Genomic DNA, 27,393 nt, shown 5'->3' on the forward strand with positions numbered 1-27,393 from the left:
CTGTTGCACCCCTCAATTGTGTATGGGTGCACATGTTGCAGACATACATGCCCTAAGGGCATGTATGTCTGCAACATGGCATTGAAGCAATTTGCATAAAATTGCTTTTTTTTTCTTTTTTCGTCATTTACCACCAGCTTGTAGTTGGTGGTAAATAACGAATCCTAACATGGCAAAATCACTCATTTAAGTGCTCCCTGCATTAGGAATTCAGTAATTTACCGAATCGGTATTTAGGAAATCTGTAATTTACCGATTCCTTTAATTACCGATTCGGTAAATTACCGAATCCTTATTTTGGGCCCCTACATCAGAAAAGCCTATTACCGGCCGGTAACGGACGAAATTTTTTAAATTCGGCCGTTACCGACCGGTAATAGCCTTCCTACATCTGGCCCTGGAAGTTTAGCTTTAGTGATTTTGTCTAACAGCTTTTCTCTTTCAATACAAACATCTTCTGCTTTAGTTCTGCGAAAAGTATTGCCCTCTAAGTGATGTCACCCCAGTACTGGACCCTTGGAAGTGGGCCTTAAGCTGCTCTGCCAGCCCAGCTGTGATCTTTTGGGCAGAACTGACACAGCGCGTAGCATTTCCTCACAGCTGAGCATTGGAACCAGCACTACGTAGTCCATCTCTGATGCTGGACATCATATCGCAGCTTGCTGCTCTTCGTAATCACTGCTGCACAATGCATCCCCAATGTAGGACTTTGAATTGCAAGCCTCCATCAACAGCATTCTTGAAAATGACGCAGAACCTTGCATTGTGAGCCTCGTCAATTGATTGATTGGACCTGGCATCGCCCCCCTCGGTTTATCGGGATTAGCAGAGTGCAACTCATCCTCAATGTGGGATCTAGCAACCCTCCAAAACCAGGATATAAGGTACTTTTTTCAACGGTCTTAATTTGGTCTCTGCATCCAGCCCCGCTCCAAAGCAGTCGGCCTGAACTTCGTCCCAGTCTGGCATGACCAGATAACCACAGTTGCTGGTTTGTTTTATATGCACTATTGTTGCCTGAAATCTTTAAAATTCCATATCTCGGGTGCTATTGATTAGAAATGTGTCATTTTGTGTCAAATATTCACATTTTACTCAATTCTTCTTAAATTGATGTGGGATTTTCCTTGTGGTGTGTCTTTACTTTATTATTGTTTGAAGTACTGCATAACTACTTTCCACTTTGCCTCTAAGTTAAGGCTGACTGCTTTGTGACAAGCTACCAGAGAGTTGAGCAGAGATTAATTTGGGACTTGTTCGTGTCTCAAATTGACAAACACTGTGCTTGCTGCTTTAGTATGGTTGCACCCTCCGCCCCCAGCCAGTAACCCAGTTTCCTACATGCAATATGTCAAGCTATGGTCCATGGCAATACCTTTACAAGCGCATAATTATGGAGGTGGTCATGACAAAGTGAAAGGAAGTGGATTAAGTGTCAGTTCCACGATTCTTGCAAAAGATGTATATGCTGAAGGGTGATGATGTTTTTCCACAGAATGTGAAGGGGGATTACATTTTGGCTATTGTTATAGGAAAAACTAACATTAATCCAGAGGACTGTTCCACTGCTTATCCTTCTGATAAAAGAATAGATGCTGGCATAAAGAAGGTATTTGCAGAAGAAAATGTAGCCCTCAAGGCCAGTTTGTATGCAATGTACACTGCTCAATCAGAAATTAAAAAGTTTGATCAGCTAGCAGCGCTGTACAGGAGGGTCACAATTGTTCAGAGCTTTTGGTTGGCATGGAACAGCAAGCAGTCTGTTGATGGATGTCTCTTCTGATGTAGTTAAAGCAATTGTAATGTCTCCAGGACCTTTATTGGCAGTCAGACATAAAGTCTGGAGGAGGGAATGGAGAACTGAGGTGGTTGAAGTGAATGCACTGATGACGATCTATTTTCAAGGTAAGATGCTCTTATGAGAATGCCTGGTCTCAATGATATCAAAAGCCTTTAAGGACTATAAGCATACTCTTCTATCCAAATGTAGGTCATATTATAGGAGATTTTGAAAACAGAAAGTTAGATCTGTTTCTTGGCTTGATTTCAGATTCTATACCACTCGCAGGCAGAAGTACCAACTCAGGCGGCTTTCTCCTAAGAAAGATTCCACTAAGAAGAAATCCTCACTAATACAGCCCTTCTAGGATTCTTCCACTAGGAGAAAGACTGCTGCACATTTTGGAATTTGGGGGACAGGATGTCACAGATTCTGGGCATAATCAACAAGGGTTATGCAATAGACTTTTGGGAGTGGCATTCGAGTACAGGAGTGAAGCTCACCCATCTTCCAGAAGTGGGCCCCAAGCACCAGGCTCTGTTACTGACAGTAGAACTGTTATTCAAGAAAATACCAATTGTCAGAATGCCTCCAGAAGAAAGGGGCACGGAGGCATATTGAATCCTATTTTTGTGTAGATCGTGTTGGATGCATATAGACTGGTTTTTGGATTTCTAGTGGGTCAGGTCCTGGATTCAGACTTTTCATTTTTGGCAGTGATTCCTGCAGGCCATTTACCATTAATATTTCTGTTGGATTGGCTGACATCCTTAGATCTGGAGGATACTTATCTCCATGTGCCCACAAAGAGATAACACAAAACATAGTTGTGGTTTGCTTGGGAGATCAATCACTAGAATTCTTCCTTTCGGGCTCAAGTCATCCCCAAGGGTTTTCACCAAAGTCTTGGCCCTATTGGTGGAACTGCTTTACACCATGAGAATATTTGTCTATCCGTACCTCAATGACTGTTTGATACTGACTTCTTCAGAGGGCTTGCTGGTGTGCCATTAATACAGGTTACTGGAGGTTCTCATACCTCAGGGTTTTCTCGTGAATTGGAGAAAAAATGCCTGTGCTGGATCTCATCTTTATAGGGGCATTAGTTTCACACTCTCCAGGAGAGAGTTCTGATCCTGTCCGTTCAGACAGTCAAACTTCAGAGACACATCACGGACCTGATGGCACACAAGCAACTAAAAGGGGTTTTGTGACTCAGGGTTCATGGAGATCTAAACTATACAATTTTTCCTGGTTCCATGGGCTTGTATCGATCTTCACAAACGTAGACCTTTGATTCTGCACATCTGGGTTCACAGAACATGACACAATCTATTGCCCTCACCCAATAAGCAAAAGGGGATCTGGCATGGTGGTTGAATTCATACAATCTGTTAATAGGGGAGCTGTTGGATCCACCGGATTCAGTAAATGTTACCATCGATGCCAGTCTGTCAGGCTGGGGAGTGCGGGGAGAGGCGTTGCAGGCATAGGGGTTCTGGTCTTACAGCAATCAAATTGGAGAGAGCTTGAGGCAGTGAGGCAGGCTCTTCTAGTCTTCCACTCTTGTCTTCTGAGGAAAGCTGTTTTAGTGAGAGCAGACAATATCTCAGCCCAAGCTTATGTGCACAGGCAAGGGGGAACATGCAGCTTGAGCAGGATAGCTCAAAGATGTTTTCTTGAATTTAGGGTTCTCTTATATTCCTGAGTGCAATTCACCATCAGAGATTGGGATTGCTTTTATGGACACTACAAATGTATCCGTATTAAGATTTATTGAAATTAATTGAAGACTCAAACACATGTGGTTCTCAAGTTGCGTCAATATGAGTCGAACAAGTGCATATCAGCTAATTGTGAAATGTGTGTATGTACAGTGGTGTATGTAGGTTTGGTAAAGAGTGAAAGTTCAACTCAAACAATGGGTTTTGAACAAACCATGTGTTCCAAAGTAAAGAGTCACACATGGCAGTAAACATTTATGTTGTTCAAAGTACCAGGAGCAATAATGGAAGGAGTTGCAAATTCCATTGATGTTATGCACTGTAACTGTATCTTCATTTCATGGGTAAATGCCAAATCTTGGTACATATGTGATACTAAAAATACAAAGTATACATATGCCATTCTTACAGTCTAAATCGAAACATACAAATAGTCATCAACCCACATTGACATACTTCATCAATGTGATAGTTGACCACTTTGGTGGCTTAAGTTGCCTGGATTTCCTGCATCTCAATCCATCAATGTAAAACAGATACTGTCAAGTTACATGCTGTCAAACATGTCATAGACCGCTAAATAACATACAACCAAATGCAGCCAGGGTAAGGTATCACAGTGTATTCATGATCCTAAAACCAATACCCATTTTACACATCAGTGCTGTCATAATCAAGGCATATAGGTACTGATTTACTCACAAGGCAAAATCACATACACCCATGTGAAATCGGAAGGTGTACTGTATTGGTCTGTAGTATAAAGTTACCATTATCTACATCAGTCTGTCCCTCGTAAAAATAGTTGGAGTTATGCAAACAGCACTGTGGGCAATAGGGGCTGCAACAGTGTATTTAATTCTCATATATGTATAGTAGAGATTCTCAACTACTTGTGACCCCACAGCTAAGAAGTCACAAATATTAGAGAAAGACATTCTCTCAAAGTAATTAGGTTCTGAAAAAGAGCATACAATTAAACATAATATCTTCATTAATTATGCACAAGCATGTAATTAAACATCTTTTTTCCACAAATTTTACATAATGTTATGAGATCCACAAAATACATGCAAAAGTGGTTGGGCTGATGCATTTGACTACAAATAAAAATCATTGAAAATAAGAAATCTCAAGTCTCCTTGCACTCCATTTTTGCATGTATTTTGTGGATCCCATAACATTTTGTATAATTTGGGGAAAAAGATGTTTAATTACATGTGTGATTTTTTGACCATGATGGCGGCCCCGTGCTGAGTTTGAATGAGTGACCTGCGCCGAAATAAGGGGTCGATTATGATGGCGGACGGACTTGCGTCGGTACGCCACCCCTGAGTAAGAGGGACTGTCCGCATGGGCAGCGGCGGTCCCTCCATGGCAATGAGGATGTGACCGCCACTCTGGCGGTCACATCCTGTATTTTTTACATTGCGGCGGGTGCTGCTTGAAGCAGCACCCGCCGCAATGTAAAAAATGACAACAGTGCATTTGCATGCACAAAGCGGCAGGCACCGCGCGGTGCCTGCTGCTTCGTGCAAGCAATGGCAGGGGGGTACCATAGGTACCCCCCATGTGCACCCCCCCTTCACCGCAGCGGGCCCCCAAACAAAAGTCTGTATGCCTTTCCACGGCGGAAATGCCGCCGTGGAAAGGCATGGAACAGCAGACATCCTAATATGCCTGGCGGTGTCTGATAGATACCGCCGGACATGTTAGAGCTTTTCCGCCGCGGTCGGAAGGCGACCGCGGCGGAAAAGCGGCGGACGGTCTTCCTGACCCCCCAGCCATCCTAACCTGGTGGGGGGTCTTTGAAGTCTCCGCAGCGGTTTTTCCGCATCCTCCGGGCCGGCGGATACTTCCGCCGGCCCGGAGGATGCGGAAAAACCGCTATCATAATCGGCCCCTATGTTGTTTTTTGGGATATTGATTACCCCGAGCCAGACGCCAGTGAGAGCTCTGCTCTAGCATACACAAGCCTGCTGGACTTAAGCAGTGGTTTGTGCATTGTGAGAAACCCTTTGCCTGGTGCCGTTGGATTGAGTTCCAGGAGTTCTTTATCGCCCTGTCCTGAGGAGGCCAGATTTGCTGGAAGGCCGATACGCGACCGCGTCGACAATTTCCATAAGGAGGAGTCATTGTCTTGAAACATTTTGGTAATTATTGTCATTGACACATCCGAAGATTTGGGTTCTGTTAAGTCATTAGTTGAACCAGTTGTGTCTGACTACCTCTTAGTGTACCCCCTAGACTGAATAGGAGGACACTCAGCTGTTGCTGTAATATTGTTTTTAATTATTTCGTGACCTTTTTGATTTTTGAATAAAATGTAAATGTTGTTTTTGTTTGTATTCATTGTATATAGGTGTGTACATATGTATGTATATTTGTGTATAGTGAAAAAAACTTTTTGATAAAAGAAATTAGCGGAGAATAATTCTGCTTGATTACAATAAATAAAATGTGTAATCACGTTCTCACTTGGTAGTGATGGTTTTGATAATTTGTTAGTGATATATAGTGGACAAATGACACAAACATTAGGAGAATTTATAGTCACCTATTAGATAAATAGTTAGGTATTTTTTCCTCCTTTTTCCACTTTGTTCAGTCTTCTGTAATTACATGTGTGTGCATAATTAATGAAGATATTACGTTCAATTGTATGCTCTTTTTCAGAATCTAATTACCTTGTAAAAATGGTCACCATTGCCATACCTATTTGTCATGCAAGTTCAGCATGACACCTTGCCTTCGAAAAAGCATTTGCTGTTTTAAAGAAATAAATATAACAACCCATTTCACATGTAGGAAATTCACTACTTGTATTGAGCAAATAGCCATGCTAAATTAAACAAACAAATCAAAGGTGGTGCTAATGTCATTTAGGCAAGCAAGGACATCATAGGTGTCCAAAGGACAAATATATGTGTGAGTGTCAAACATGTTGGCACTGTCACAACTTGTACAGGACATACGTTTGTAACTTTCACATACATTGTGAGCTTATATGGGGAGAGGAGTTGGCCTAACGGCTAGGGCGCTCGACCTCGGACCTGGGGTTCGAGTCTCGGTAACGACGCCAAAACCTCTTGTGATTCTGGGCAAATCACTTAATCTCCCCGTGCCTAAAATTAATGTGTGTCCGTCCTCATGTAACGTAACTGGTACTATGTAAAGCGCTCTGATACCTGATTCAGTTCGGGTCTAGTTGGCGCTATATAAAACTCTGCAAAAAAAAATATATATAGAGCAGTGAAAAACAAGCTCCTTTTCTTAGGAATCTACTGCCGAAACATGACATTTAACATGTAGAAGTGCCCTAGGCCACAGAACATGCAATGACAAGTAGAACATGAAGATACAATTGTAAAGCAATGTCTAGCATTGTCTTTCACATATCTGATAAAAGTTTAAGAAAGGTGTATGAGTTCGCTAACATACATAACACACTTGGATCGTTATGTCTAAGTAACAATATGCACTTTCATTTACTTTTTTTATATGTCACTTTTCAGGTGACAAAGGATATGGGTTGCAGCCATAGGTCATGACCCCATTCATCAAGCCACAGATAGAGGCCCAAAAAAGATGTAACTGTGCACTCGCCAAAACCAGGAACATTATAGAGAGGACATTGTAGAGAGGATCTAAAGTCCAGGTTTCGATGCCTGGATATGTCAGGTGGAAGACTCTAGTATTCACACCCAATGGTGTGCAAAATGATCCTCGTCTGTACCATATTGCACATCATCTGTGTAAAAACAAATATCCTGTGTGATTATGAGGCACTACATCCAGAGAAACTGTATGAGGATAATGGAGGAGAGATCCAACACACAATGGCCAGTCGGCGGGGACCTGATTAGGTTGTGGGCAATTTTTGAAAATTAAACTATGTCACCTGATTCTGACAAAAAATATGTTACCTAATCAACTACTAAATACATTTGTGAACACCTTCATTGTGTTGTGTATATGCAAAAGTTAATATAGAAATGTACTCACATCTTCTTAACTAGATGTAGACCTCAACATGTAACAATCAAGTTGTCTGAATTGTTGATCGACATGGGTCCATGACACCCAAGAACAAACCAATCAAGGTGGCACACCAATGTACCTAGCACGCACCATTACAGCTCATGGATGACAATTGTCATGGACAAATGTCAAGTCTCAGGTGTAGATGTCAAAATGTCAGTTGCAAGAATGGATGCATGTATGTCTTTCCCCCTATAGTATTTTTCTCTCTCTTGACAATCAAAATAAGTGCTAGCTCCCCAACATGAGTGCTGGAATCAGTGACGATTGCCCCTCCTGCAACCACTGACTCAAAGAAGTTCTATGGTCATGACAGACCCTATTTAGAGAGAAGAGTTTGACCATTGTTTACCACTGACATGCACAAAGTGAATAGAATAAATGCCATTTGTGCTGGTGACCGTCCCCGTGCCAGTCACTGCAATACCTCCTCTTTAGGGACTTGCTCCAATCTGGTTGGCATCATTATTCTAGAGAAGGTTAAAAGCTCTTGGTGCGCCCAGTTGTAGGAGCCCCTCACCAGCCTGGGTTTTTACAATGACACACTATTGTGCGCCAGGGCTCAGTTCTCGACATGAGAGAGGGAGCTCGCCTTTGGAATCAAAGTCTCTTCCCAGCCCGCCACGAATCCCTGTTGACCGCCTATATAATACACCCCAGACAAGGCGGAACACCAAGGAAGATTGTTTAAGAAGGCACTGGCTGGTATTAGGCGATTGCTGAAGCTCACTGTTCCCCAGCTGAAGTTTAACAAGCACCCTCTCTTTCCTGAGTCGTCCTTTTCAATGGCAATTCAAGAGAAAATGCCAACTCTAAATCACATTAATTTGACATGCCAATACAGGAACAGAAAACAGCAGGCTAACTTTCATTTTACAATGTTGGCTATTGTGCCACTTCCAGCCCTCAACAACAAACAAACAGTCTTTTGTGGTCACTCCTTCCATCTTGTTATCTTCAAATGATGTGAACGTCTGCTGGTTTTCTATCAGTGCACATATATTGAAAACATAAATAATGTCAGTGTAAAATACAGTATTTTTTTTAGACCAATGCAAGGGTAGAATGAATGCGCTGGAAGTTCATACTTGGTAATTGACAAAATAAAAAGTATCAGTAAACATGACACTTTTCACTTTCCAAGACGTTTGCATTCTTTCAGCAGTGAAGCATTTTGGCAGTAGGGTGTTTATTTGGGTAGTTTTTTTCTTTTGATGGGGATGGACTCTCCTTTCGAATTTACATACTAGGCAGTGTTACAGGATCCACGGTCTTGCGATATCTTTACTCTGAAATACCTTGCACATTTTCCTGTACTCATTCATAGCTGTGTGGAAATGTAAACCACTAAGCCTTTGCTCATGCTCCAAGCCAGCACCGGTTAAACAACATGAAAGAGAGAAGGCTGTGTGGAGGTATACAAAGGGGCAGAATGTTAGGGCATCTTCTGGAAACAGTAAAATAGACACCAGCTAGATTAGCCTATTGATCTTCTTGGCATATATGCCCCCATCCACCAGTTCATCTCCTTTGATAATAATAGTTTGTGAATATTGGGGATGGTTTTGAGTCAGCTGCAAGAGCGTCATGAAAGGCTAAACTTGTCACATAGGACCCCTCCCGCCCCCCTCCATGCCAAGGGTGTCCAACCAAGGCCCAGGATGGCCGGACCATGCCATTTTTTCCAGGTATCCAAATAAGACAAGCGTAATTTACACAGAGGGTGGTCATTCTTAAAACCTGACATGAATATGGCCTTCCTGCACGTATGTTGGGCACATCTACTTTATGCTGATTGCTTCTTCAATGAGTGGTGAAATCATTGCATGGAGTAGTAGTTGTAACTGTAATTCATAAAGGAACCACTTTCTGACATAAGGGAGCCTGTAGGACTCTCCTCTAACATGCCCGCCCCACTCTAAAGTTACCACATGCACAATCAACCTCGTTTAGCCTATCCATCATAGACAATGGCTTATTAAACTGCAATGGTTGAAAGCAATTTACCACAAGTTACAAAAATATTTTAAAAAACATTGCCTCAAACTCTGGCGTAATAATACTATTGAAGACATTATCGGCGTCGAGTGGGCTAGTGGGAGGGAAAAGTGTGGCTGGGGATCATACCACATGTGCAGGGATCCCGGGCGACTGCGTACCTCATGTATCCCTCCCGCATCCTGAGGTAATTCGACCAGAGAGGTGTATTATGAACACGGGGTCGGGGGAACCAGGGACAGTGGCTGGGGGTAACTTAATAATGCAGCAGGGGGGCCATGAATGAATAGTAAGGGGAGATAGTGCGCAGCAGCAAGTAAGGGGGAGGTTTTCACTAGTAGCAGCGAGTACCCCAGATTTACCAGTTATAGATCTGCCCCCAGCAAGCTGCCCCGACATTGTGGTCCTGACTGGTGTCACTGCACTCACCTCCCCACATGAGGAATTCCCGGTACAGTTGATTAATAAGGTGGCTCTCTGGATGTGCAGACAAGCGGGATTCAATATTAAGGAACACCAACATATCTTGATGGCCAGGAGGGTGTCCTGGATCGGTAGTTCCAGGAAAGTTTTTCCAGGTGACAGTGTGATTGTTACACTAAGATACCCCGATGCATAAGGCCTTGAATCTAATCCGTTCCTGCACTCGGAGCCAGTGAAGGGAGCGGATTGCTGGTTTGAAGGTTGTCTGTTGGCAGCTCCCGTCAGATGTCTGGCGGCACTGTTTAAAACAGACTGTAATTTGGAGACTAATGAGGTGGTGGCACCCAGGTATAGTGCGTTCCCGTAGTCCAGCCTAGAGAGTATAAGGGATTTGGCCAGTAACTTTTTGGCTTGGGGGGGAAGGAGGGGGAGGACTTTGCGGGCCATTCTGAGCAGGCGATAGCAGATAGCTGCTGTCTTCCTGGGCTGTGTCCTGAAGTTCAAGTCCTGATCCAACCAGAGGCCCAGGCTCTTGATCTCCGTTTTAGGGACTAGGGGTGGTCCCATGCCAGCTGGCCATATGGAGTTGGACTTAAGGGAGTTGCCCAGTATCATGATCCATTAACCTTGAGCTGAGATGCTTCCATCCATTTCGAGATGTGACAAGTGTAGAGGCCATTGTTATTATGGTCTGCTTGGTTAGTTGATTTTGACCGGGGTATTATCCACGAAGAGCTGGGTGTCAGATATGTCACCGATCTGATGGCAGTTAAACCTCTTCTCTGTTGGGCAAAGATATGGGCAAATGAGGAGGCGGCCTTTTGTAGGTTGGTAATTCAAGACCGTCTTTCTCTCGACCAGGGGATTAAAATCCCCTGGTTAAGTTAAGTGAAGGAGTCCGAGAGAATGGGGAGTGTAGATCTATTAACTAACCCACTCAAAATGAGTATGAAGTACAAGGAATGCTATTAGGCTACATGAGGACAGAGAGCTTGCTAAGCCATCAGTGAGAGAATACCTAGTAGTTAAGTCTATCGAGGGTAACAAAGAATATCTGTCTCTGATAAGCAGGGCTCACAACATATTTTTAATTACTCGTTTTAGGCTAAATCGAGTAACTTATTGGTACCGGCAGGGTTTACAGTGACCACAGAACTGAAGGGACCCTGTGGCTGCGACAATAGGTCTCCACAGGATACCCTTCTTTTTATTCTGCTCTGCCCATATTAAGCACACCCTAGAAGAAATTTTTTGAAGGGCCTCTTAAAGAAAGGCAGATTTAGACAGGCTGTGTAGCCTTGTCATTTTTAAAGGTGGCATCAGATGTTTTACCACTTTTTTGTATCACTAATTTTTTAAGATCTGCTTTTAGACTAAGGGCTACAAGGGGTGGCTGAAGCCCACAGAACTCTTGGTTCCCATATGATGTATTGTTTTAACAGGCAGTAATGTATATTGACTGTGTGTTATAAGTCTGAAGTAGGCTAAAAAGTAGCCATAGGCTCTAGGTTTCTGAAATATTAGACGAGTAAATCAGCTTATTAATTTGCTAAATTGGTGTGGTGTAGAGCTTTGGATGGCGTATTTTGCACAATGTTTGCATTCTTTTTCTTTATACACACTGTATCTTTTATGGTATTTTTATATGCCGAATAAAGATGTTGAATTTACATTACACATTATCTTCACCACAGTAATCACCATAATACCAGGTCCCTGGACTGCCCCATCCATGAACTCACTTCCTCCTTCAGCCAAGGTGAGAATTTTTTTAAATCAAGATATGTAAGTTGGGGCAGGGCAACCTAAAAGTTAAGAAGAACCTAGGCAATTGTTATCAGCAACAATAGTGACTCCTTTGCTGTACATAGTAAAGAAACATTATTGGGGCATCAATCTTGCACTAGGCGCGGACTATGATGGTCTCAATTGCAGTACATGGTCAACCCTCGGGTAAATGTAGATTTCTAAAAGTGGATGTCTTGCAGCCCCATTATATGGCTAGCCTGCCATGCTTCTTAATAAAAGACATTTGCGGGGAATTATCCTTTGATTGCACCTTGCAATATAGTGTTCTACAATTAACCAAAATATACTTGAACCTTCAGATGCCTTCAGATTTCCTGCTCGTCCTGATGATGACTCACTAATATATTGCTAACGTGTTGCTAAGGATTGAAACATCACTGACTTAGAAATGGCCATCAAATTTTAATTTGGGCAAATTTTGAGTAAATTGTCAATGTTCTCACCTTGTGAAATACATATCAGCCACTTGTATAAGAATATCCCTGTGGTCAAAAATATTGCTGAGGCAATTATAGTTTCTTTATTGTTTATTTATGTAGTACCATTATTGCATGAGTACTGTACCACCTGTACATTATTCACCTAGTGCAACTATCCTATTTATTTTTCATGTATAGTGCTTTGTTGGTGAGAACTTGTGTTGAGTTTGTCCTTAATGGAAGTGGTTGTATTCATATTTAACTATAATCAAGATGTTATCTTTAATCAAAGTATCACAGACTCATGTCTAAAAATAATGTGAAAAAATAAAGTGGTTAGAGTGTAAGTAATGATGTAGTGAATTACATTGTGGATCAATGCGTGTAAAAGTACTTACCATGGTGGAATAATTAAAAGTCTGATCTAAACTCTTTGTAATTTTATTTTAATCGAGCTAACATTCATATGCAAATAAACCTTACATTCCTGATATGTATTGTATTTGCCTTTATTTGGCGAGTTTGTGAAGTTCTGCATAACACTCTGATAGCCTCAGAGTGCATTGGATGCGGGTACAGGGAGAAGAATAAGCTTTCACCACAAAAATGCCAGTCACTGCATTTGCAATTTTCCACCAGCTTTTTTAAACAAAGCCTGACCTTACTTAAGTGAATATCTTTAGAAATTCTCATCTTAAAATAAAGAAACCAGAGTGAGTGCACATGGATGCCACGTAGGCTGGCCACCATCCTCTGAAGCTCACAAGTGGCTCCTGCGGACAGACAGAGATATAGCTCATTCCAATGCAATTATGCATCACCATCAGCAGATTTTGTGACAGGACGGATGGCGCCTTTTATTGAGCCTCTTTTCTGGCAGTCTTTGGTCCCAGATACATTATTTTGGGTGTCCTGTGGCATGGATCTAGCAGCAGTCGCACCTGGAGGAGCTCCTTACCACTGAGGTAATTTTCATGCTACGCAGCCATAGCCCTAAAATACTTCTTAGGCACCTGACTGACTATTCTGTCATTATCAAGTCTGCAATTCACCATCAACATTCTTTTTCCTCATTAATTTGGAGGATATGGGCAATGCACTCTAACAACACATAGGATAAGCATTTTTTTCTTTGACTGCTGGGACAATGCTTTCCTTTAGGGACTGTTTGTCATTGACTTCCGCCGTGAACTTTGTATGGCCATGCCTATATCCTTCCTTATGGTTACCTAGTCGGCTTCAGTTTTGTGATAGTCAATTGCTGGTTACTTACCATCTATCTTTAAATAAAAATGTTTCAAACTTGTGTGGTTTTCTATGGGTAAGTCCTGCAGCTTGAAGATTGCCTCCAAGCCATCCTCCTCCACCAGCAAACCTGTCATTAGAAGACATAGTATTCAAAAGGACATTGTTCCAGATTATTTATTGCCTATCTTGGAGGGTAACAGTGAATATAGTGGGTCCTCCTTCACCTCTATTTCATGAACAATCTCCCAAAAATCTTCTGTATCGGTCAAATGAACCCAATAATCTCTTGACTGTTCTATGAAGTCACTCTCACCTTTCACTTTGGAGGATATAATTAAGGAAATAAGAGCCTAAAAACTGTTCCTTATTGAAACCACTGCCTCTCTTCAGCGTATCAAAGATAAACTATGAGCAACACATTTCTGCCATCGAACAACGTGTCAGTGATGTAGAAAATTGCATTCCAGATGTCTCTCACTGTGCTAGACAAATCACACAACTCATTGATTTATTTACTCTTAGGTTCTATGACCTTTGATCTGTGGATCCACTCCAGTATATAACATTTGATAGTCACTGCAAGAACATTATCCAATTAGTGTTCCCCCCTTTCTGTCCTGATGATGATTCTGTACAAACAGCACTTAAGGGTAGAAACATTTACACTATAATAGTGTACTGTGTATATGTAATGCAGGTGCCTACAACTCTACATTAGAGGCTAGATTATACAACTGTGCATCCTTCACAGTCACTATTGATGTGAGGTTATCACATCCACTCTGCCATTTGGGAAATACCACTTTAAATTGTACATAATATCAGAGCTTGATAAGTTCACTTTCCTATGATTATAAATAATTTATATGTGAATAAAATTGTATGTATTCTAGGAAAAAACAACCTATGATGGTACAATACAAAAGCACAGGTGCACCACATGACAGAATCCAGAGCTGTATCAAACACTTATTACAATGATCCCAGGAAATGGCGTCCAATGTTTTTGATCTTTGGTGGTATACGTACTGGAGGGAGTGGAGACGTATGTGGAAGGAGATTGATCGGGCCGTGAACTATTTTTTCGCGAGCCAGCCACTGATAGGAGAAGGGTGATTACTACAGAACTTACGTAACCGCAAGCATTGGGACAGATTGGGCACTTAGAGGTTAAATACGTATTTGAAGGCTTTACTCGACCGTTTGGAATTACATCAATTGGGACAGACGGGGAATTCTCACAGCTCAGTTGGTGCCCTGTTCCTATCATCTTTTTTTCGTTCCCTAATCAAGTTTTAATCTTTCAACACTTATATGCTGACAAATCTCTGAGGGATCACATTTACCCCAGCATATACATCCCTGCCGCATATGGACCTCTGGGTGCAGATCTGCATCCACTCCTACTTCATTGCTCCTACACGAGTTGCCGATTGATTTTGGAAGACACAAATCATCTTGCCCTGAGAAAGTCCCAAGAGGGACGAAACGCGTCGGCTGTTTTTTCTTACGCTGGAATAATAAAAAAAGATCAAAAACATTGGACGCCATTTCCTGTGATAATTCTAATAAGTGTTTGATACAGCTCTGGATTCTGTCATGTGGTGCACCTGTGCTTTTGTATTGTACTACGTTGAGTTCTCTTTTGAACTAGCACTGTGATGGTGGGTGCTCATCGGTGTGCACACAAATCCCAGTTTTTAAATTAAAGGGATAACTACTGTTCGGTTATTTTGGTTAGGTGCTTGTTTAATGAAGGATCCACTATCATTCTTGCCCCAACCTATGATGGTGATTGACAGGCATTCCAAGGAAGTTGAGGCTATACGTACCCCTTCAGGGACCATTGGTTTCCATTATCATTATTCTACCCAGGTCCCAGGGTTACTGGGTTGCTCATTGTTTTTCAAACTGATGCAAATATTGTCAGCAACCATACAATGAAGTACTTTATATTATTTTACATTACTCAGGACACAAGGTCTTCTTTTACAGAATGTCTCCAAAGTGACTGCAGCAAGAAGAAAACCTTTCTCGAAATACATTCACAGCTGAAGTCTATGATCATTAGATACAGGTTGGTAAACCTGTGCCTCTTTACAATCATATACTACAAGAAAACCTAGGGGTCTTATCTATGAGGAAAAAGGGGGAACCTCTTCTTTAGGGGTAACGATATCAATCGAGTCTATCGAATACCTAGCATACTTGCTACGAAGTTAAGCATTCAAACAATGTACACTGAACCATCAGTGATTGTGGGTGAAACCGATAAAGTGATATTGGATTCCCATCAAAGTCATGTTGTGATCAATACTATCATCTGGTCATCCCTCGTGGATGGTGTGTCTCTAGATCATTGAGACATTTCTACCATACCCACGGTCAAAGTTGGGTTTTTACCCACAATCACTCCGAGACCATGTAGACATTGATGTGTGATGGGAATAAGTGCAGTGCAATTAACCAAAGGAAAGGTGTATTGAAATGGTGAATTTAAAATAGGATAGAGGACAAAAAGAGAAACTTTAATGGAAATTGACCTCTTCCTAATTAAAAACCAGGAATAGTGCATTTAAGGACAGTTTTCAACAAATAACTGCATGGGGGCCAACATGTTTCAGCCTTCAGGGAAAGACCCTAGGCTTTCTTCAGGGCCTCTGTTCTTTAATTCTTAATGCTACTGCATGTGTAACAAAAACATTTCGTTTTCCTACAAGGAATGGTGATAAACTTATACAAAAAAGGATATGTGTGACCGAAACTGATTATTCTTCTCTCCGTGTCAATCCCAAGAAGTCTCACACCTGAAATATCAAAACATCATATGGGAATGACTGTATAAAAAGAGGAATCCTATATACCAATATTGGATACAAAAATTAATAATTATCACTCACCCGGATAGACCGGAGATCGGACCTCACCTCTCCTGGACCAGGCTCAGGAATTAGGAGGCCCGCTCTAAAGGTGTGAAGAGAAGAGTGGCTTAGCATAAACACGGGGACTGTCAGTGCTGCCCCTCCGAGCTTGCTATATAACCACCACATAACGCCCTCACATCCTGAAGTGACCCAATTACCCTCTCATCGGTAGATTGAGGCTCACCCAAGAAAGTGAATACCCAAAGCTGCTATTTTAACAAAAATTAAAATGAATTTTTTTTTAAAGAAATTAGTTCCAGTTCTTAATTTTAAAGAAATGCTGAATCCTTGAGGTGAAAAGATAGAGAACGTCTGAGCATTTCTTAAGTAAGATTCTGTAAAAGAATCTATGACCAACCACATCTGTTTATAAAATTGAGTAAAGAAAGCAGGGAAAAACCTGCCTACCTGTCCGTCGTTGCCTCAGGCAGATTCTGAGTCAGGGGGAGGCAACGACAGGACAGCTCCTAGAGTTTTAAATAGTGACTCTACACATGTATAGTCCAATCAACTCTTTGTATATCGATGGTCCAATGGCAACTCCTAGACTTTGAGAAGCTCCAATGACCACCTCTCAGGAAAATATGCAAAATAGAGTACTTAGGAAAAACCAATGGACTCCTTGAGGAGAAACATCGAATTCTCGCTACAAGCGTGATCTCGCGATACTTTATGGACTACCCAATGACATCATCAGTCTCAGTCTAGTAGTTTTAGCCCAAAAAACACAAGACCACATATCGTCTCTTGCAACAAGGTGAAAGATAAATCCTCATCTTTCATGCAACACACTCTTTTCAGAGCGAAAACAACTTGCTATCATCCAAAAAGGGCGGAAAAAGAGGGGACGGAAAAAGCCACTCGTTTAAAGTTCAAGTGTCCCGTGTCTACAAGAACTACTTGATGACGTCAAAGCCCGTCCTTCTGTAGTTCCTGCTTCGGAACCAAACTATTGCGATGTCCCAACTCCAAACACACCCAGATAGCTCTAAAAATGTAAAAGGCTATGCCCGTATATCTATAACTTCAAGATAATCCATTAGTTAGTGCCAGATATTCAAAGCCCAACTGTTATTGTAGTTTGCAGCTGTTTGGGAACTGCGTGTCTACAAATATCGCGGGATTTCAAGAAAACTACCAGATGATGTCAGAAATTGTCATTCTGTAGTTCTTGGTAAGAGCAATAAGACCCCCAGGGACACAGCGAGCCTGGTAATGTATAGCCCCGTAATCAGATAGTAAAACATTAGAAGCAAATAAAAATGTGATACAGCTGGGAAACACACTCGCACACGTTCCAATCACTGTAATCGCATGCGCTCATAATATAGGAGATATTCAAGAAGGTCTTATCCATGTTTGTCTCATGAGGACCCTCAACCACCACTGAATCCTGATATAGATACACAGTAAGGGAGGTCATCTTCCTAGTCACCGTACACTATTATTAAGGGAGATTTTATATCTATCGATGAGTCAACCTCTTAATAGCTGTACAGTCTTACTAAAATGTATCATACCTCTCAAAGGGTATATTATAAGCTGGTCCAAGGTATTTCATCATTGAGACCACAACTATCCCTAGACAGCTTGAATATCCATTTCTTCTCCTTTATGAACAGGAATTTGGATACATCCCCTACATACGAGGGTATGAAGGGTTTGTCCAAAACAGTTCATCTAAAATCAGACTCATTGTGATTGTGTTCAATGTAGTGCTTGGTAAGTTTTGAAACACTCTTCTTACATCTGAATGAGCTCTTATGTTCCAGCATCCGTGTACGGACCTTTCGTGTGGTCATGCCAATATACCTTTCATTACAGGGGCATGTGAGCTGGTAGATGACGTGTGTGCTATTGCAGATAGAGAACTGCTTCTGTTCCCACGGACGGTCTGTGCCAATATCAATGTGTGAAGTATTGACTGTCTGAGGGCAGACAGAGCAATTACCACAGGGGTGATGCCCGACCACCGCTGGTAAGTCCCAAAGGGTACCAATGTTCCTTCGCGGTATTTCTTTTGGCCGCGTGTGTATAAGTTGATCCCGCAAGCTTTTGGAACGCTTAAAAGCGAACAAGGGAAAATCTATTTTGTCATTACTGCTATTCAAAATACGCCAATGTCATTTTACAATACGTTGAATGCAGTTTGATTTGGTGTTGAAGGTGGTGACAAAGGTGAGGCGATTAAGAGGTTGTTTCTCAATCGGGGGCTCCAGCAGTGCTTCCCGATGGTTATTAGTAGCTCGTTTAAATGAGCGCTTCACCAAAGTCTTCGGGTAGTGTCTAGCTACGAGTTGGTTGGCAAGATTAGTGGCATGCTTCGAGAAAGTCTCTGGGGTAGAGCAATTCCGCCTAACCCTGAGAAATTGCCCATAGGGCAGATTGTCCCGGAGTGATTTGGGATGCAGACTTTCGTGTAACAGAAGTGAGTTTCTCGCCATTGGTTTCCGGAACAATTCACTCTGTAGACCAGTGGGGGTAACATAGATAGGAAGATCAAGAAAAGAAATCCTCTCCTTATTCAACTCCACAGTGAATCGCAGGAAATCATTCTGCTGGTTCAGCCATTCATGAAAGAGTAGGATGGATTCTTTGTTACCTCTCCATATGACCAGAATGTCGTCTATATAGCGCTTCCACCAAATTATTGATGGAAGAAATGGATTGCCAGTTGTTAGTACGCATTCTTGTTCAAAAGTGTGAACATACAGATTTGCCAAGCTCGGAGCAAAAATGCTGCCCATGCTTGTCCCTGACGTCTGGAGGTAGATGGTGTCCTCATACGTGAAGAAGTTCTCTTTCATTGCTAGCCTGGCTAGCGCCATGATGAAAGGAACAGGAGTGATTGAGTCGAGATCAGTGTCCCCCAGGATGGATCTAATGGTGTCTAAAGTCTCATCCTGGGGGACAGAAGTATATAGTGACTAGACGTCAAAGGAGACCAAGTAGTCTGTCTCTGGATCAAACACTATTTCAGGAATCACTCTTAAGACATCTTTGGTATCTTTAAGATATGTAGGCATTGTCTGGTCTCAAGAAATGTTCTACAAAGGCAGACAACGGCTCCAAAACCGAACCTTGACCAGATATTATTGGTCTCGCAGGCGGTGGTCTCTGGGATTTATGTACCTTTGGCAAGGTATAGAAGTAAGGCATGATAGGATATTGAGCCTGTAAAAACTATGCTTCTGATTCTATGATCCAGCCCTCAGCCAAGGCTTCTTCCACCAAGATTTTGATTTCCTGCATTAATCTATTAGTGGGATCAGTTGCCAAAGGAGCATAAGAAGTAGCAACACTGATCTGCCGTAAACACTCCATCCTGTAGATCTCAGTGTCTTGTATAACTTTAGACCAGCCCTTGTCAGCAGGCTTTATAGTTATGGAGGTATCCTTAGACAGAGTTGATAATGACTGTCTTTCTTGTCTCGTGAGATTGCTGTAATTGCTCTGCTGAGAGTCCCAGACTCTATCAACCTCATCTCTCACTGCCTTCTCAAAGGATGCCACCTGAGGGGGTACCATATGTGCAGGAGGTAAAAAGTTGGATTTGATACGTAGACCAGTGTTTTTGTTCTCCTGGTTATCATTGGGACTGTTCTTATCTTTAAAGAAGTAATACAGTCTAAGTTTCCGAAAGAATTGAGCTAACTCCATCTGTAACTGAAATGGATCCCCATTATCAGTCGTTACATATCATAAACCTTTGTTAAGGACAATTTCTTCTATTTCTGATAGAGTCTTTTTGCTCAGGTTCACAACTAGACTGGATTCTGGTTGTTCGTAGATTGTTGTGGATTCTTTCTCGTATGGCTGCGAGTCCCTGCATGGGGCCCTGTTGTTTCCTCCCAACGGACCTGGGCCTGGGCCTGAGCCTGAAAACCCCTTCTTCTGCCTCGTGACCTCCGTGGGCTAAAACCTAAAAAAGGCTGATTGTTGTTATTCTGAAAACCCGGATAGGGTCCAATCGGTGGCTGAAAAGGATGTTGAAAAGTACCAGGGTAACCCCAAGGTGTAGGAGGCCACCATGGTTGGATCACCCACAAAGAAAAATCCTATACCTTTTTGGACCTGGATTGTTTACTATATTTTCTTCGCCAGCATAGTCAAGAGGATATGGAGATTGGCGCCAATGTTAAAACGTGATTCTATTTTCTTGAACCTTTGTCAATTGTCCAATTAATACAAATATTGTATTTATTTTAGGTTGTGCTCTTTTTCCTTGCTGCCCCTTCGTCTTTTTCTACTCATCTGTTTTAACAATGGATTGTATAATGGACTTCCACATATGTCCTCATTATCCTTGTCTTATTGTTGTCCTTGCCCACTAATCCTCCTTTTGTCATCAGCGGTAAATCTTTTGTCTAGTTCATTATTTTTTTGTTATTTTATTGAGAAAGGTGATCTAGTTTGTTTTGATGTTGTAGTTCTTCCCCTGTGTTCAAATGTCACTTTCTATTGGTTTCCTTTCAATGGCTGTGTTTTCGGTCGAGTTCATTGAAACCAGGATAGACACATCTTCATTAGGCATCTTGTTTCCTCTTTTATCATTTTGGATGTTCTTTTGTTTCATTAGCAATTGAGGGATCTGGTCCTGTATTGTCTTTGTATGCACAAATTCATTTACCATGGTTTTAATCTATATTTATTATTCTTATTTTCCTTCCTTTTCCTTTCTTCCTTTCTTCCTTTTCCTTTTTTCCTATTCTTATAGCCCGTTGTCTACCTTCATTTATGATGTTATGGGTTCCTCACATCATCCACAAGAGTAAATCTTAGAATTATAATATGGAATGTTAAGGGCTTGAAAACACTGTTAAATGCCAATGTGCATTGTTGCATATACCTAGCTTGAAACATCAACTGACTTTACTTCAAGAAACTCATCTGGCTGAAAGGAAATTGTTATGTTGCAAAAATGTTGGGTGGATGAATTATTCTTTTCCCCATCTGTTGTTAGTAAATACTGGGTGGTTATTCTTTGTCATAAACACCTACACATTGCTCATGTATTCCAAGAATGTGACACTGAAGTACAGTGGATCCTATATCAGCTTGAAATAGATGATATTCCCTTCACACTATTAAATGCATGCAGTCAAGTTTTATACAAGTTTATTTTTATTTATGATTTCAGAACTCCAAAGAGGTCCACATAAAATCACAAAATTACATACATATAAATAAAATAAGATTCTAGTGTACAATTGATAATACATAATAAAATATTCCACTCCCTCCTGAGATCTGACAATCATAAACAATATCCAAAGTTCAAAATACAAACAGCAGCATATTATGCAGAGCAGAATATAAAGTGAGTTTCGTGCAATCAGTGCTGGGGTTTAGGAAATATATATAGAGAACAATAATTTATATACCACAAAAATGTAATCAAACAATACAAATTACTAATACATAGCAGACAGAAATTGCCCACATAAGAAACTATCAGCCTCTTCAACCTACAGGCTGATGCAGCTTAATAGGATTTTAGAAAGTAAATAAAAAATGTAAAATTTGTATTACAAAATATTTAATTAGGAAGATTATAAAGTGATTGTAATACTGCTGAGACTTAGAGGATAGATAACTGTACATATAGTGGCCTCAGCCATTGCTGCCAATATAATAGCAAAGCAGGACAGATGAATAATACATGGTTAATATCTTGAGAACCATTTTTGCACAGGTTGCAGATCGCAGATGATTGGTACCATTTAGCCAAGAGGAGATTTAAAGGAAGCATGCCCCACCTCAACAGTATTCCAAAATCGTGCACTCCATGTGGCTAGTTCAGTGAAATATAAGCCTATACTTTGTTTATCAAACAGGAATCAATAGCCGGTTTGTAACCCTTCTTTAAAATACAGGCCTCCCTTTCCATAAGAAAACTTAAGGACCAGATGGTCTGTTTCAAAGGAGCTATTAACTGGTGTGGCATCAAAGTAAAAATCAAAGTCTGGTCTAATTAAAACCAATCTATTGCAATCATAACATTTCTTTAGATTAATGATTTTTCTTTTAGACCATTCTAAAATTTATTTTCGCAACCAGAACCTGAGTGTACCATGGTAGCTCTTTGCCACAGCCACAGCCCAACGCACTGCCCCTGAGAGGCCATGTACCCTGGTACTTCTCAATCCAAATTCTAGCAGAGCAGCCACATAAAATGTTGGATTTATTGAGCTAGGCTTCAACGAATTCGAATTTCTATTGTGTTTAATAAGCCCCATTTTGATATGTCAATCAGTTCTGTACCATGAAACAAGGAGGCAGGAATGTTAGCACAAATGTCCTCCAATAAAAGTTTAACATTTCTTTTCCCGGTGGCTCTATGAAGGGGGCCCAGATATTTAGCCTGAGAAGTGGCTTTAGATGTAGTATTTTCTATATGGGATTTGTCTCTTACATTTCTGCACACTATTTTCCCCCAAAAAGTATATGATTTTACAGTTGCCAAATTTTGACCACCTCGATACCCTATTTCCGATTCTTCTATCCATTCAAACACATAATTTTGTTTTTGGATACTTTGATCTTTAAGTGGTGAGCCTCGACAAATTCTTGGAGTGCCTGAAAATGGGTCTAAATTAAAAAGTACTATGTTGTCTACGAAAAGTAGGCACATTATTGTCTTTCCCCCAAGTATCAGGGCAATGCCCTCACTTCTGGCCAAGTAATCATGGAGGTCTGAAATATATATGGAGAAGAGCAGGGGGCAAGCAAGCATCTTGTTTTAACCCATTTGCGGTTGACCTGTGTCACCACCTAATAAAACTCTACACCAAGTACCAGTATGGAGGGTGGAGGGCATGAAGTGGTATATCAGCAACAGCCAGCGATAAATCTCACTAAGTGCGCTTAGCGTGAGGATATTTATTGCTGGCTATCGCTGGATTTTATGGCAGAGATAGCTTGCTATGAGCAACGCTTATCTCCAATGCGATAAAAATCCAAGAGCTAGCTGCAAAATGTGCGATTATCGCTGGAAAGCCAGCGATAATTGCACAAACATAGGCGATAGCTTGTTGATAGGGCAGGGCAGACTTAGCCATAATATCCACCATCCTTTGGATATAATGGCTAAGTCAGATTGAAAGCAGGCGTAAGGAAAGTAGCGATTAGTGGTTAGTGCTACTTTTCTTATCGTTTTGCAGGTTAGTGTGCAGCTTGATTTTTGGAGGAATGTCGGTTAGCAACATTTCTCATGTTATTTTGGTCAGGAATGCCCACTTTGCATCTCATTAGAGATAAAAAGCTGGGCGTTAAAGTAAATGGCATTGAGGCATGGAAACACGCATCAGCGTGTCCTTGCTGAAAATTATCGCCACTTTTCGTCCAAAAACGGACGCTAAAGCAGCAATAATTTTATCGCAGGGCCTTGATGATATGCCCCGAACTAGCTCTAAAAGGGTATCCGGCATGCCCAAATTAAAAAGCTTACTCCACAGCAAAGGACGATCTACCTTATCAAATACTGTAGAAAAATCAGTAAAACTCATTTTATACCTTCCCCCCTCCAACTTTAACATATTTTTCATTTATTATTGAAGGGTGGTCATATTATCAATCATTCCATGGTTTGCCCTGAAATCAGTTTGCTCCATAGGTATTTATGAACTTCTGCACATTCACTGTGTGCCTTTTGCATACACTAATCTGTGTCAGTAGGCATTTGGCAAAGACTTTATCCACCACGTCGAGAAATGCAATCTGACAATATTTTTGTGGTAGGTTACAGTCTCCTTTCTTAAAGAGTAAAACTATGACAATCCCATTGCAAGAGTTAGGGAACTATTTTTCTTTGATAACAACATTTAAAAACAGTTTGTTTTATAACAGTAATTGGTATTTCATCGTGCCCATCAATGCCTAAATATGCATTCACCTAATGATAAGTTAATTTGTTTTTACAGGGGGTGGTCCATACAGAGCAGAATCTTCCTTTAATATAAAATACTTTGTAGCACCCCCGGTAAAACTGGCCATTTGAGTTCTTCAATAGAGACAGGGATGTACCTAATTCTAGCACCACAACTCTTCACAACAAGGGTCCAAAAAATCATTGTTTGGTCTTTTAATACTGCTTCCCTAAGTTTTATCCAGAATCTATCTTCCTCCTCCTTTCTTAACTGCACTCTGAAGCCAGCAATCTGCCGTGTCTGTGGTGAAGGAGAGTAGGACATAGTGCACATCATAACCATATGCAGGGACTTGATGCAGGAGCACCGGTCTCTACTTAGACCAATCTTTAACTAAAAACAAATACGGTCCTGTAGGCAAGTGGTGCTCGCAAATTTCTCTGGTGAAGATATTCAACTAAGCTGCTGCCTGGTAAAAATTGTAACTGCTGCTGATCTCAGACTAAAAAAGATACCACCAGATTATCTGAGAAGTGGCATTGGAACCGGGATGGAGCTGGCCCCCTAACCCATCACGTAGAAGCCTTTGACAGCGCTTTATACATCAAGCATTTAGCACTCTTGCACATCCAAGCCTCGAAGAAAACATTAACGGGCTAACCTCATGTGCCCAATCGTCCGCCCTCATTCTGCTGCCACGACACTGACCAGGGGAGTAATTCTACCAACAATCTGGAATCTCTCTCAGGGATATAATTCAAATATTGTTCCCTGACTAGAGCATTTGTTTCACGATTTAACCAGAGAAGGGGACGAGGAACACTTTTCAAACTTCCCTTTGGGTTCACTTGTTTCGCAGTTTCAGCTAATTGCTGCATAAGAGTATTAAAACTTTCTATTTCTTTTCCTGACCAACTGGACAACTTGTCTAAAAAAGTCTCTAGGATACCTCTGAGGCCTGGAATTGCCCTATAATCCCAGTTTTCTTATCAAACCTGGTGGACTGATCATCCAACACCCAAGAACTAATCGGCGATGTATTAAAATGTTCAAGAAGAGATAGAAGCTAATGATCAATAGGAAAGGAATAGAAGACCTTTAAGCCACCCAGTAAAAAGAAGGAAGTACATCCTACCACCACATAGTCCAAAATAGACACTTCCCTTCGAGTTTTATGTCTATAAGCTGCAGGAGAGTTGGACGGTAACCTTCCCATTCGCTATGACACCATTGGCCTTTCGAAGCCCAGACGCTAATGTTTTCCCTCTCTTATTAGTTATTTTTTGGGGATGAAATCTTGTGGTATGAGCTAGTAAAAAATCTAGAGTAAAATTAGATATCTTAAAGTTCAGATCCTCTACCAAAATTATATGTGGGGGAAACTCCTTATCACATGTTTCTTAATGTCAGAAAATACCTCACTTAAGAGAACATATCACATGAGGCCTCTGGTGGGATATAAACATTTATCAACATTAGCTGGGGCGTTCTCAAATTTCCAGCAAAATTAGATAAAGTTACTGCCAAAAATAAGTTATGCAGATCTTTATAACATTCATATCTCCATTGGATCTTGCTAGACAGTAGACATGCCACCACCACCTTTGCCTTTCCCTTCCTAAAATGATAAAAATCATCACAAGGCAATTAAACCGCACACCAGGTCTCCTGGAGATACACCACATCTGCCTCTAAAGAGCTCAAGTAATGCAACTATCCTTACTATTCCTGCTACGTTCCAGGCTATCATTTTTAGATCATTGCTGATAGGAGGGACTTTGTAGGTGGTTACTATGAGAAACACTAGATAATGCACCGGGTAACTATTTCCATTTGAGGTTCTCATCTTTAGAGTTTCACTGTAAGGAAAAAGTGGGGTTCTCTCTGATTGACACTTGTATACCATGTTTTTCTAATAGGATTTGTATCCCTTTTGCATCAGTTAGTGATCCCCTTCTGAGATACGTCCCACACATTCTAATCCTGAAGTTTGAACACTGATATCTCAAAAAATTAAAATAAAAAAAGAGCATTATTCAACCAATTTTATATTAGGAGGAGACTGTTGTAGACCCCTTTCTTGATTCACACTCTTCTATCAAGATTCTCCTGTTATATGGCCCTTAGGGATATTGTCAACATTGCTAAGTTAGCATGTGTTTTGCTGCCATGATGCTGCTTTTGCGTACGTTACAACATGACTTTGTTTTTTAAAGAATCTGTTTTTGCCTTTCACATGAGAACGGGCTACCTTTCGCATTCTCTGCCTTTCGTGGATTTTAGTCTGAACACGATGTGCAAGGTCAATAAACAATGCCGCTTGTTATTCTTTTCTGGTCAGACCCTGGTACTTAGCATAACATGTTACATACAGCTGCAGTACTGAAGACCCGTGCTTTGATGTTACGTTGTTGTATGTTGTTTTAACACACTTGGAGAAAGCTGTTCCATGTAGAAAAGCTCTGCAGTTCCTATGATGTAAACCTTACATCCAGGTTTTAAAGTATGGGGTCTGCTGTCAAAGCCCAGAGATCTTCCTTTATATAAAATAAACTTCTTCCAGTCGAGGAGAGAGTGGTTAGGCCTAAGTGTCCTTTTCCCACAGTCTTTATAAAAATGACTTCTCCCTTTGTACTCTATGGAATTGTAACAATGCTAACTGTGCTGAGTTTATGCATTTTTGCTGCTGGTAGTGGCTTGTATACTGTATTGTAGAGCACGATAGTTAAAATAAACATTTTGAACTATTTCAGTGACTCTGTCTATTCTCATTGTGGACAAGTACGAGTAAGTGAGCAAAAGAGTATGTCTTGCTCCGGCGATTCCTGAGGGAGTCGGGAGTGTTGTGTTCTGGGTTGTCTAATCATTTGTAGCTTTGTGATATTTGGAGGAGAACAAATGAGACACTATAGCTAGTCAGTTTGGGAGTTTGGGTACTAATGTGGTAGGTTAGTACACCCCTATACACGGAGGTCCTGTTTTCCTGCGCATAGTTCTGTGTTTGTGCAGAATCCCTGCAACACCCCAAATAACGGCCATAAAGCCTTCCAACACATTATTTCTCAACACACCATATCTGATTGCTGGAGAAGCTTAAATCTAGACCTTAAGGAATATTGTTTCTTCTCTGCTCCTCACTGATCTAAAACTAGAAATGAT

Source organism: Lissotriton helveticus, chromosome 1_2, assembly GCF_964261635.1.
Source record: "Lissotriton helveticus chromosome 1_2, aLisHel1.1, whole genome shotgun sequence".
NCBI classification, from domain to species: Eukaryota; Metazoa; Chordata; class Amphibia; order Caudata; family Salamandridae; genus Lissotriton; species Lissotriton helveticus.